The sequence below is a fragment of the Carassius auratus genome, unplaced genomic scaffold (genome assembly GCF_003368295.1).
Source record: "Carassius auratus strain Wakin unplaced genomic scaffold, ASM336829v1 scaf_tig00214801, whole genome shotgun sequence".
Lineage (NCBI taxonomy): Eukaryota > Metazoa > Chordata > Actinopteri > Cypriniformes > Cyprinidae > Carassius > Carassius auratus.
In genome coordinates, this window is record NW_020527809.1 from 9,864 (window position 1) to 22,011 (window position 12,148).

Below are 12,148 nucleotides of genomic sequence, written 5' to 3' on the forward strand. Positions count from 1 at the left end.
AATCTTGGCCTTTGATACTATTCCTACATAATAAACATCTGTAACGTAACCGCTCTCATTTTGCGATTAAAAAAAGTTATCTTTACTTATTGTATGACGCCAAAGGACCTGACGTTTTTATGCGCTTTTGGTTTTTAACAAAAGATCAGGCGGGGCCAAGATGGGTTCAATCATCTGATTGGCTGGAGCTGACAGCAGACAGAAGGAAAACACAGCACTGCGGCATCCGATTGGATGACTGGTTTGTATCAAAGTGAAAATATGTGTCTCCAGCTCTTTACTGTTGCCAGGGCGTCAATGGCGGAACTCTGCGGCAGAAGTTAGTATGTCACAAGAACGGATCGCCTAAGGTAATGCAGCAAAAAACGTTTAATAATCCCATATGTTTTTGTTACGGTTTAGTTTTCAGTGCTAAGTTAGAGGTGTTGTCTTTTCGTGAGAAGGTTTGTGGGTGGAGCAGCTTGAAGAGCTTAAGTTACTGTAAAACTCTTGAGTTGAAGTGATGAGTGTTGGTGTGGCGATCCTCACAGAAGAGCCTCATGAGCAGCTGCTGTTTGAGTTTGAAAATAATTGCTCAACATTTTAGATGTTTTTCATAGCTGATGTTGACATTTGGGCTACCATGTGTGCTGCTCTTCTCTCAGCTGCCTTTCATTTCCACCGTTGCTGGACGTGTATAAACATGTTGAGTGTGCACGGTGCATCAGCATGGCTCTTAAGAGAATTACTGCACTTTACATAACTGCCCAGTTATGCTTGGATTGGAAGTTTTAATGGAAGCGCATACGTGTAAAGCTGAAGGGCAGCAGAATGCAAGTTTATAAACCCTTCTGTTTGTGTGTTTTGTTTAAATGCGTCTTATTTACTTCATCTTAATAGAAGGGCCCTTTAAACCGTGGCCCTTATCAGTGAACGGTCAAAGATTGTGAATTAGGACACATGATCCTCAGATCAGCTACACCTCACACTGGAAATCCCAACATTGTCTCTTGGCAGCAGATTTTTTTTGCCATTGCATCTAGGTAATTCGTGTCCCACTGAAAGTCAGCTAGTCCTCCGCTGTGCTCCCTGATGGATTCACTTGTGGGAAAGGATTCTGGAAGAGTAACAGATAATGTAATTGCTTGTCTTTAATGCTCTTTGCCAAGATTACTAACCCCAGTCTGGATGAGATCCCTGCTGCTAAATCAGAGGATTAGACCATGATTTTGGAGAACCCCTCCCTTTGCCTTGATCATGAAATGTCAAAATTTGGTAAATATTCCACTGTTTGTAATATTTTTTTTTTTTTTATGCATTGATCATAAGGTAGATGATTGTGGAAACTCACAGGCTTGTTGGTGCAGGTCACGTTTTGTTATTTAGGTTTCTCTCTCATAGGTGTATAGATGAAAGGGGGCTTCTGAGAGTTAAGCACCGGTACATTCTCTGCTCTGGTGCACTAGGGTCAGCACCTTTTGTGTTAAACGAGAGTAAACTGAATAACTTGCTGCCGATCCACCTGTCTGGTATTTGAGTTCATTTACACGCATAAACAAAGGCAGCTGTTTTCTCCTGCACAATGACACCAGTGTTATACAGGCACTGTTGTACAGAAGTGGAGTGGTAGCTTTGGTTCAGGGTTGTGTCTATGGGTAGGTTCCGTCATGCTTGTGAACTTAGGCCACATGGGCACATGTAAGAATAGAGCAGTTGCATTCACGTCATCTTCAACGGAAGTGGTTTCACTGTAGCATGCTAGCCTTAAAGGAGATCGCCTGATCAGTGAAGACGTGAGAGCTGTTTATTAACCCAATACATTTTGGTGTGACTGTATTTGCTTCAAGATCCAGATTTTCCATCAAGTGGTGACCCAACACCGTACCTGATTTGTTTATTGTACAAAAATACAAAAGTGTTAACTATATATTTTAAATATTTTACATTTAGCAGACACTTTTATCTAAAGTGACTTACAGATGAAGACAATGGAAGCAATCAACAAAAGAGCAATGATATACAAGTGCTATAACAAGTCTCAGTTTGCTTAATGCAGTTCACATCAAGGGCTTTTTAGATAATAAAAAGAAAACCAATACAAAAAGAATAAAGCAAGCTAATGTTAGAGGTCTTTTTTTGCTTTTGTTAATGGTACAATAACTGAAGGAAACTGATCGAATACAAAAAGATTCAAAAGCTAGGTAGTGTGTGTGTGTGTGTGTATTATTATTTATTTTTTTTTAGAATATAATTAGAATAATTCCTTGAGTTAAAAAAAGGATGGAAGAGATGTTTTTAGCCAAGTCTTCAAGATGGCTAATGACTCTGCTGCTCTTTTTGGCTCTTATTTTAAAAGTATATATGATTAGTTGTATGTTAAAATGTCCATTTCGCAAGATTTCTTTTCTAAACTAGCACAAACAGGCAGAGTAGTTTGAGTGTCACACAGACTGATGTCATCCTGTCAAATACTGTGGCCCACGCTGTTGTGCTGCTCTTTGACTCACTGCTTCGGTTTAGTTTTATGAATTTATAGCACAATACATGTGGTCTTCAGGCCAGTGATTAATTTCCATGACTCCTGTGACTTTTGCACTGCTACAGCAGTTGACATGGATTCTGGTTTCTCAGTTTTATAGTGTCTTTGCCTTTTAGTCATAACTATACACAACTGTATCACTCTCTTGTACTAAACCTCTACAGATAAGGCTGTGAACCCGTTGTTATGATTCAAATCATGCTTCCTCACATCCACATGATGTGGAAACCATGGCCTGATGGTTTCATAAAGTTGCTGTTCAATTTATGAACCTGAAGAACAGACTGTTTTTTGGCCTGTGTGGAATTTCACACTCCTGTTATTATTAGTTTAGCTTTGTTAATGTGACAATTTCCGAAATGGGCGTGTCTTGGTTTCAGCCTTTCTCTAGAATGCTCTGTAAACCCATACGTGATAGATCCAGTCAAAGTAAAAGTTATCTCAATCAATGGCAATGTTTTTCTACACTTTACCCTTGATATTTGTGATTTGGCAGAGGCCAACAAGGATGTCAATAGAGGCAGAGGCGTTGCTGCAGGAGGCGAAGGAGAGCATTGAAGCAGCCCAAAACTACAGGAGCGAGCTACAGCAGAGACTGCATGGACTCAGCCAGGCACGCAAACAGGTACGGCTCTGACTCTCTGCACTGCTACTGCAAGAAGAAACCGGTTTTCAATAACAAGCAAAGTGCCAGTCCACACAGAAACTGTGCAATGTGACAGTAACAGCCAGTCGGTATATATTTCATATATATTCTATATGGTAGTATTTTAAAACCCTAATATTTCACAGTGGGCAGCAAAAATCATGGGTGGCCAAAACTCAGAATTTAACAATTGGCTATTTTCCAATTAAATTCATATTTATGGCTATCTATCCTCAATTCAATTCTGAAGGGCACACAACCCTGGCACAAATAGAGTAACTGAAAAACCTCCCTTCTCATCTCTTTTGCTTGACCCATGTCTCGGTCATGGCTGCTTATCATAAAAACAGATTTACATGGAGGAGATCGCTGTTTTCTCTCTCATTCCAGTCAAGCCAAACCCATAGAGACGGTAATGAAATTGCTATTGATCTCACCCAGCATGCACTATAGCCTAAAATCATCAAACACATTGTTGAGAATGGCAGAAACAATTCAGCTGCACAAAGGCAGTGGTTCCCTAAACCGTAACCAAATAATGTGACATATGTGGGTGTTTTTGAGAGCGCGAGGGTAAATGATACTCCCGCTGTCTTGGATCCTCTGTGCCAGGAAGCCCGTTGGTCCGTACAGAAGGGCTGATTCATGCCACACGTCTCCTAGGGTGGCTGAAGGATGTAAAGCTGGCCTGCAGCTCGCTGTTATCTTCAGACTTGGCTTCTGGCATCTTACCCAACTTCCTCTCCCCTCCCCCCCACACCTCCCAGAATGCTTCATTCAGTGTGTAAACAAGGCTGTAATTTCCTGCTCCTCTTATGAGACGGTAAACACATGGACAACAGGACAGAGAATTAAACCAAACTTTCAGGATCATTGAGTAGTGATTGCATGACGCCCCGGGGTACTGCGATTACCCTCACAGCGTGTGCAGCTGTCTGAGGGAGATCCCATATGTGCATCGCATCTGATATGATCATATCACATGCGCTGTTGTTCACAGCAAGGGCACAACATTTGTGGTCAATCTTTAGGTCAGACTACATTTTTAAGCAGAGCTACTTCAAGCTTCCAGTTGTAGAGGCTCATCTGTATTGTAACTCTTAATGTATTAAAAGCACAGCAGCTTCCTGGTCCGTGGTTGAGTTTTATGTATATTTCACATTAGCTGTTTCTATTCTACTTCCTCTTTAAGTTGTTACACCAGGTCTCAGCCACTGAGGCTTCCTTAAACCCTACAAATGGCCTCTGTTTCCCACACCCTGTTACCCATGAGCCAGAACATTGTAAACATACAGAGCTGTGGTATATTTGATCCAAAATGGCATATGCATGTTCATGTCAAAATCAATGTCAAAGTATCCTGATATTTTGCTTCACAGTACTGTATTAATATTCTCTCAGCAAACGTGTATAATTTATTTTTTAAATTATCCTGCTCAGGACCAATAGCTGCGCGCTGAAGAGATGATCACCATGACCATAGGACTACAAGGAATCGCTTTATTGCAGCACGACTCAACCAAATGAATCTTATACGAAATAAATAATATATACACAATAAATACAAACTAGCTGAAATGTTCTGAAATCACTTGTACCCTACCTGATTGAAAAAATACAGTCTTTCACTCTGTGTTAGCTGTCTTGGGTTTTTTTTTTTTTTTTTAAAGACTGCTAAATTTGGCTATGTAGTGAACAAGGAACTGCATGATTTGGGATTTTAATGGGAAAGATAAATCACTTGTAGATATTGTTTTGAATTTGATCAATATCCAAACAAGCTAAGAATATAATTTTGAATCATTACACTAAACAGAGTTACAAGATTATTATTATTATTATTCTTCTGTGGCTCAGATATCAATATATCAGGCCAAGTCCCTGCTGATTCCCCACCCAAAGTGGTCATGTGTGTCAGTGTGCGTTTGACATTACACATCTGTTCTAAAGAGTTTTGTAGGACCGTTCTGACCTGGCTTGTTCCCAGAGATCCAGTTTTGGGCTAAGTCTAAACATCCTGTGATGGGGAGTCAGCATTTCTAATAGCCGCCCAAAACCCAAAGCAGCAGAGGCCCGAGGTCCTGCCTCCTCCCTCCACCCACTCCTCACAGCGCATTGTCACGAGTAACAATATTTAGGCAGAGGATTCTGTCCAGGCTCGAAATGTTCAGATTGTTGCTGATAAGACTTGAGCGTCTGAGGAATGATGCACGTCTCTGGACAGAAGCATTTCCTCTGTCAGCTGCAAACAAAGCGGAGTCTGGAACTTTCCACTGAGGTTGATTAATACCAGCGTCCATCCATTTATCCTGCGCCACTTTATCTGTGTTATTTTAGACTCTCTTCCCACTTCCTGGACAACAGGGCGTTATCTTTACCTACACGTACTGTTCCATGGTGTAAATTGTCAACACCTTCGTTTGAGCTTCGTTTAATTTCACTGATTATAAGGGAATGAGACCTTTCCTCATTCCAGAAATATGACTCAAGGAATTCTTAAATTACAGAGCGTAATTTTGCCTTTAACATCTCCTTTTATGTCCGTGTGAGTGTGCTTGTGTGTGATGGTTCAATAGTTTTTAAGCTATAGTGTACTTGAAGCATGTATCAATGAACATATAAATGTTCATTGATACGTGGCATTGAAAAGCCCACGCTAAACTTCTGTTGCAAGCACAAGTTTCATGTTCACAAGAGGAACTTTTTTTTTTTCTTTTCTTTTTTTTTTTTACATTGAAAACCACCAGACTTCCTGTCACTCTTGGCTCCATTTACTGAAGGTGAAGTAGTTCGTCTGAAAGATGCATCAAGAACATTTGAAATGTGCCATTCATTTCTCACCACTTCCGCTTTCAGACCTACGCTTCATGTACAAAACAAGACTGTGGCACTCAAGTTCCTGTCTTAGTTTTAAGCACCCCTCATTACGTATCTGATTAAATGTACACCTTTACATTTCTGAATCATTTTGTTGCATTCTATAATGGTAGAATAGTATTTTGCATTCAAATCAGGCTTATTTAATTATCAGCTTGTTTCTTTAGACGTGAACTCGTATTTTTTAGGGTTGTGCTGATAGTCGTATTATCTAATTAATATTCAAGCTTCTTTGTTCAATTTAAATTTTTACGTGTTTTTACAGTGTTGCGAGTTCTAACCAATCAAGCGTGCGCTTGCTGACTGAATTCTGCTCTCTCGCAAATCCTGTCATTATAAACAAAGTGCAGATGTACATGGTGTATGTATAAGAGATTATTTATTATTGTATTCAATTATTATTTAATTGTTGTATTTTATTATTTAATTTAATTATTATTATTCAATTATTACAATTATTATTGTATTCATCATACAGTGTACACAGCTTCATTGATTTAAAATGTTTTTTTTTTTAGTGCATAAACTCGCACTAGACTGAAGTCAGTGTTCTTTGATTCTGTAAATATTCTTTGCTCGTTTTCTGTAGCTGAGGAAATGTTAGCATTAGAATTAGTACCTTTCAGTGTTTTTATTAAATTTTTCTAAATACATTCAGTCATATAAAAAATATTTTTTACATGACATCCATATGCTACTTGACTAAAAAGATATAATGTGTAGTTAATAGATTACATTAATATTAGGCTGCTTTTAGCCCTACCCTGGAGTTGGTTCACGTAAGTAAATAATTAAATAAATTGGCATGAAAATATTGTGTATCGCCAATCTCACATGCTGACAATGGGACATATGATTAAGTATTATATATATATATATAAATAAATATTTATTTATAACAATATATAAGCAGCAGAAAGATTTCTGAAGGATCAAGAGACACTGAAGACTAGAGTAATGATGCTGAAAATTCAGCTTTGCCATTTGCAGGAACAAATCACATTTTAAAATATATTAAAATTAAAAAAGTTATCGTAATATTTAATAATATATCACAACATTGCAACAATGGCATCAGCATCCTGTTTAAAATCTCAGTTATGAAATGCCACCACAGACATCATCTGTCAATCACTGTAATTTAAACCTAGTTTAGAAAACAATCCTGGTTAAATATTGCACTAGATTAAAATCAAAAAATGTCTTTTTAGCCTGTGGTTTGTGGAAATGTGGATTTATTGAGCTATATGTACTGCAGATGTTTGTAGTAAATCGTGTGTGTGTGTGTGTGTGTTCAGGTGCGTGGCAGTGCCAGTCAAACGCGTGAGGCTCTGCAACGGCACTTTCAGGAGCTGCAGACGGCAGTGAGTCGACTGCTCACCGAGAGGCTGAACACTCTGCTTCAAGAGGTTGACAACATCGAGCTGGACAGTGTCAGTCCTTTAGATGACTGTCAGAAGCTCATTGAGCATGGAGTCAGCACAGCTGATGAGCTGCTCCGAGAGGGTGCGTCTGTCATTGTTCATTCTTCAACTACAGTCACACTAATCCGATTTCATGGGATTTAAAGTATGTAAAGACCAGACATATTTGTTATGAGAAGGTATTTATCAGATCAGAAAATTAGATTTCGCCTTGTGCCAGATGAGGACCAGCAGTCAGTTTCTTTCATATGTAAGATTGTTGGACTATGTCAGTGGGATGATACAAAATCAGGCTGGACGTATGCTTAATAAATATTTGAATAGCAGCAATTTGATTATCTGAAGGTATAGTGGGTATAGAAAATAATCACATTTTTGAACCTACTGGCTCATATGAACCAGCACTGCCATTTGGATAATTGCCACTTATTAAATTGTTAGCTGATTAAATGTTAAGTGTTTTTAAACCATTTAACACAAACAGTGCTGCCACCATATAACAACTTGTTTGCTGTAATTTCCTCAAGAGCTTATTTGATTATTCGCTACACTGCCTAAGGTTCAGTTCTGAATGTTATATGACTGTCCCTTCAGGGGAGGCTGCCATCCGCTGTGGTATAAATGAGAAGGAGGACAAGCTGGGCAGCTTCACTAAGAAAGCCCTCCAGATCCAGTTGGACAGGTGAGGAGCACGCAAATTCATTCACTTAACAAACCTCAGCTGGATCAGTGAATGGAGAAGAGCTTTGAAACCACACCGTCACTCTCAATTATATGAATACACGGAGATTCAGACCTGGAGAACACAAAAAGCAAACCCCTCTTTTCCAGGAGTTCAGAAGACCGTATTCAAATAATTACTAAAGCACTCATTAAAAAAAAAAAATGTATCACCTAACCTTTACTAATGCCTGGTTTTATGATTCATCTGTTTTGTGACTCATCTGCTCAAAGTATAATGGAGAGATGGCCACTGTAACAGCAGGGGTGTGCTGGATCACTCAAGCTTAGCGTTATAAAACCATGCTGCCTTAGCTGTGATTCATTTTACATGATTAAAATGTACCCAAGGATCAAGTTTCTACATGCCTACACTCATTACAGCAATTAATCGTGGCCATTGTGGATGCCATTTAAATATTATCCTTTGTTTTAGAATAAACAAGATATTTAATCTGAAAGTGTTTTAGAATTATCCTTTGGTTACCCTTTAACTGCCTGCTCAACCAAATGGTTGATTTGTCACTTTATGGTAAACGTAGAAAAGCTAAGCTAATGTTTTTCAAGATAATCCTTTCTGCTGTCAGAATGTACTATTTGCTGAAATATAACTTTCTGATCATTCATTATAGTTCATATTTTCTGATTTCCATAGTATGTGTATGATTCCGGTACTTTTGCCAAAAGTGGAATATCAACCATTTGGTAGAGGCCGATATTTTAAAATTATGTGGACGTGTTGAAAAAAATACATTGAGTGTGGTAACTAATGGAACATAAGGAGGATAAGAAACTGCAAACTAACCAAAAATTTCAAATGCTTTTTTCTTGGTGGGGTCGCAGTTAAGGGTTAAAATGATATATTAAATTTAGCAATTAAGCCTTATTATAAGAGAACAAATACATCAGGAAATAAAACTGACGCGTCCCTCAGTTTGGGAAAAAGAATGAGAAGCGTTCATGGTAAAATACAGAAGAAATCTGAAGAGCAGTTAACTCCTCGCTAAAGGCCATTCACACCAATAACATAAACTATAAAGATATTGATATCTGTATTTGCATTCATATATATATCATGAACAGATACAGTAATGAGTCTTCACATTGTGTCGTCAGTCTGCCTGAGGTACCTGTGCTGGTGGACGTCCCGTGTCTGTCTGCGCAGCTGGACGACTCTTTGCTGCATATGTTCCGTGCGCACGTGGCTCGGCACGGCAGCGTGGCCTCTCATCCGCCCGTCCAGATTGAGGAGCTGGTGGAGAGACCGGGCGGTGTGCTGGTGCGCTGGTGTAAGGTGCGTCTGGCCTCCCCTGTTCATGTCCTTCAGAAATTTTCTTCCCCGCGTGACCCTGTTCGTAATAGTGTACTCGATTTCACTAAAGTAAAACATGTTCCTAGGATCAACATACCAATCAACCAATTCAGAATTGAGCGACAAGTTTTCAAAGAAATGTCAGTTACAATCAGGGTTAGATGTTTAATTTCCCTCTGATTTTAGGAATAAATGATGGGTAGGGTTAGGTTTAGGGGTAGTGATTGGGTTAGATCTGTATTTTGGACCGTAACTGCTGATCCAGAATCAACAGAAAGGATGTTGATCCAGAACATGTCTTACTTGGCAAAATCACAAGGCAGGCGACCCGTTGGTGATGCTTACTGTTTGTGTGTAGGTGGACGATGACTTCACCCCTCAAGACTACCCGCTTGCAGTACCGTCGGGGGGTAACTCTTCTCAGTACGAGCGACGCATACATTGGAAAAGACCCTGAGTTTCCTGGTGCTCCATCTTGACCCCCACATCGACTACCTGTTTCGTGTGTGTGCCAGAGGAGAGGGCCGAACCGAATGGAGCCCTGTGGAGCATCCCACAGACCGGCTACACCACGCTAGCACCCCACGGTACAACCGGAACGAAAGCCTGAAATTGCAAACGCACTCTAATATTACGCTGCATGTCTTAAAGGGATAGTTCACCCAAAAATGAAAATTGTCATTTACTCACCCTCAAGTAGTAGTTTTTCTCCATAAAATGGAAGTCAGTGGGGACCACCAACCATTTGGTTAACACATTCAAAATATCATCTTTCATGTCCAGTAGAAGAAAGAAATTCATACAGGTTTGGAACTACTTGAGGGTGAGTAAATGTACAAATTTCAGTGGACATTTTAACTAAAACGCCTCCACTGAGTGTGAAAGTGTTACATGAAGGTTGTTTTATTGTGTGTTTACAGAATGGCTTCCAGGCGTGGATGGTTACATTTTAAGCAGTAGGAAGAACATCGCCATGCGCAATGATTCATCACCTGGTAGCGGTGGTGTGCTGTACTCCAACTCCCCCACGTACTTCTGTGGCCAGACCCTCACCTTCAAGTACATCAGCGTTTCATTCTTCCACATATTCTCATAGCATATCATTGTGGGATATATGACACCGGGATGCTATTAATAGGCTAAGATCAGATTACAGTACATATGGAAAAAGATGCAGAAATCATCACAAAGAACATTTTTACAGTAACATATCAGGAGGCTTAATCGTATTGGCACTCATGTGTGTCTGATTTTTGGTTTGTTTTGCAGGATCACAGCTGCTGGACAGACAGATAAGCGTGACAGTTTGGGGTGTGTGTGCGGACAGCAGAACTGACACCCGACTCACTGCAGAGGGATCAGGCTGTCTGCATCTCCACTAATGGTAACGAAGCACCGACCATATCTTAAAACTATCATAATATTTATACAACTTTTTTAAGATATTCAGTATATACATTATTGTTCAAAAGTCTCGGGCCGGTGAAAGTCTCGTCTGCTCATCAAGACCTGCATTTTATTTGATTAAAAATACAGTACAATACGAAATATATTGAATTTTTTCTATTTGAATACTTTTTAAAATATCATTTATTTTTTCCGCTGATGGCAAAGCTGAAAAAACTTCTTCAATGTGAATTAATCTTGAAAGCAGTTACTATTGCTGCCATGTTGATTTGAAAGAAAAAAAACTATTGTAACAATCTAGAAATAATCAAGGCTTAATTTGCAGACAGTGTTAAGCAAACACAATGAACACAAGCCAAAGTGATATGTAATCGGTTTAACAAAGCATAATAAATGTTAGGTAAGTATTCATGTTTATTGCTAAAACAGTTAAATGAACACTCACGGACTTCTGGGAGATTAATAAAAAATGAATCAAATTAAAGGGATACTCCACCCTAAAATGAAATTGTCATTAACCACTTACCTCATGTCGTTCCAAACCAGAAAAGCTCCGTTCATCTTCAGAACACAATTTAAGATATTTTGGATGAAATCCTGGAGGCTTGGGACTGTCCCATAGACTGCCAAGTAAATAACAGAGTCAAGGTCCACAAAAGGAATGAAAAGTCATTGTCAGAATAGTCCATCTGCCATCAGACGTGCAATCTGGGTTATATGAGGTGACGGGAACACTTTTTGTAAGCAAAGAAAACAAAAAAAACTACTTTATTCAATAATTCTTCTCAACGGTCTCCGTGTCCCTCCATACCACTGTGCTGCGTGTGCTCTTCTGTGTCCTCCGCGCCACAAGGATGTGCTGTTTTATTTCAATCAAAGCTTAATACACGTATAAACAGTGCATCTTTGTGGCGGTCTATGGACAGTCTCAAGCCCCAGGTTCTTAAATTGTGTTACGAAGACGAACAGAGCTTTTACAGCTTTGAATGACATGGGGGTAAGTGATTAATGAGAATTTTCACTTTGGGGTGGAGTAATTTCAGTATTTTTGAAACTGATTGACTGAAATGGATAGTTTAGGGTGATTTAAAAATGAACTTGGCTAACAACCTTCCCTGAGTTTAAATCAAATAAGTGTCTTTTGTCACAAACAGCAGTAAACATTAGTGTTAATTCCCATGTGCTTTCCATTTTCCAGGTGCTGTGTTTGTGAACGGAAAAGAGATGACCAACCAGCTACCAGC

General features: G+C 39.3%; 1 pseudogene; it reads left to right on the forward strand.

The window, feature by feature from the left end:
* The first annotated feature begins 221 nt into the window (after positions 1-221).
* On the forward strand, positions 222-12,143 carry LOC113092978 (cytokine receptor-like factor 3; annotated as a pseudogene).
* Positions 12,144-12,148: the final 5 nt, after the last annotated feature.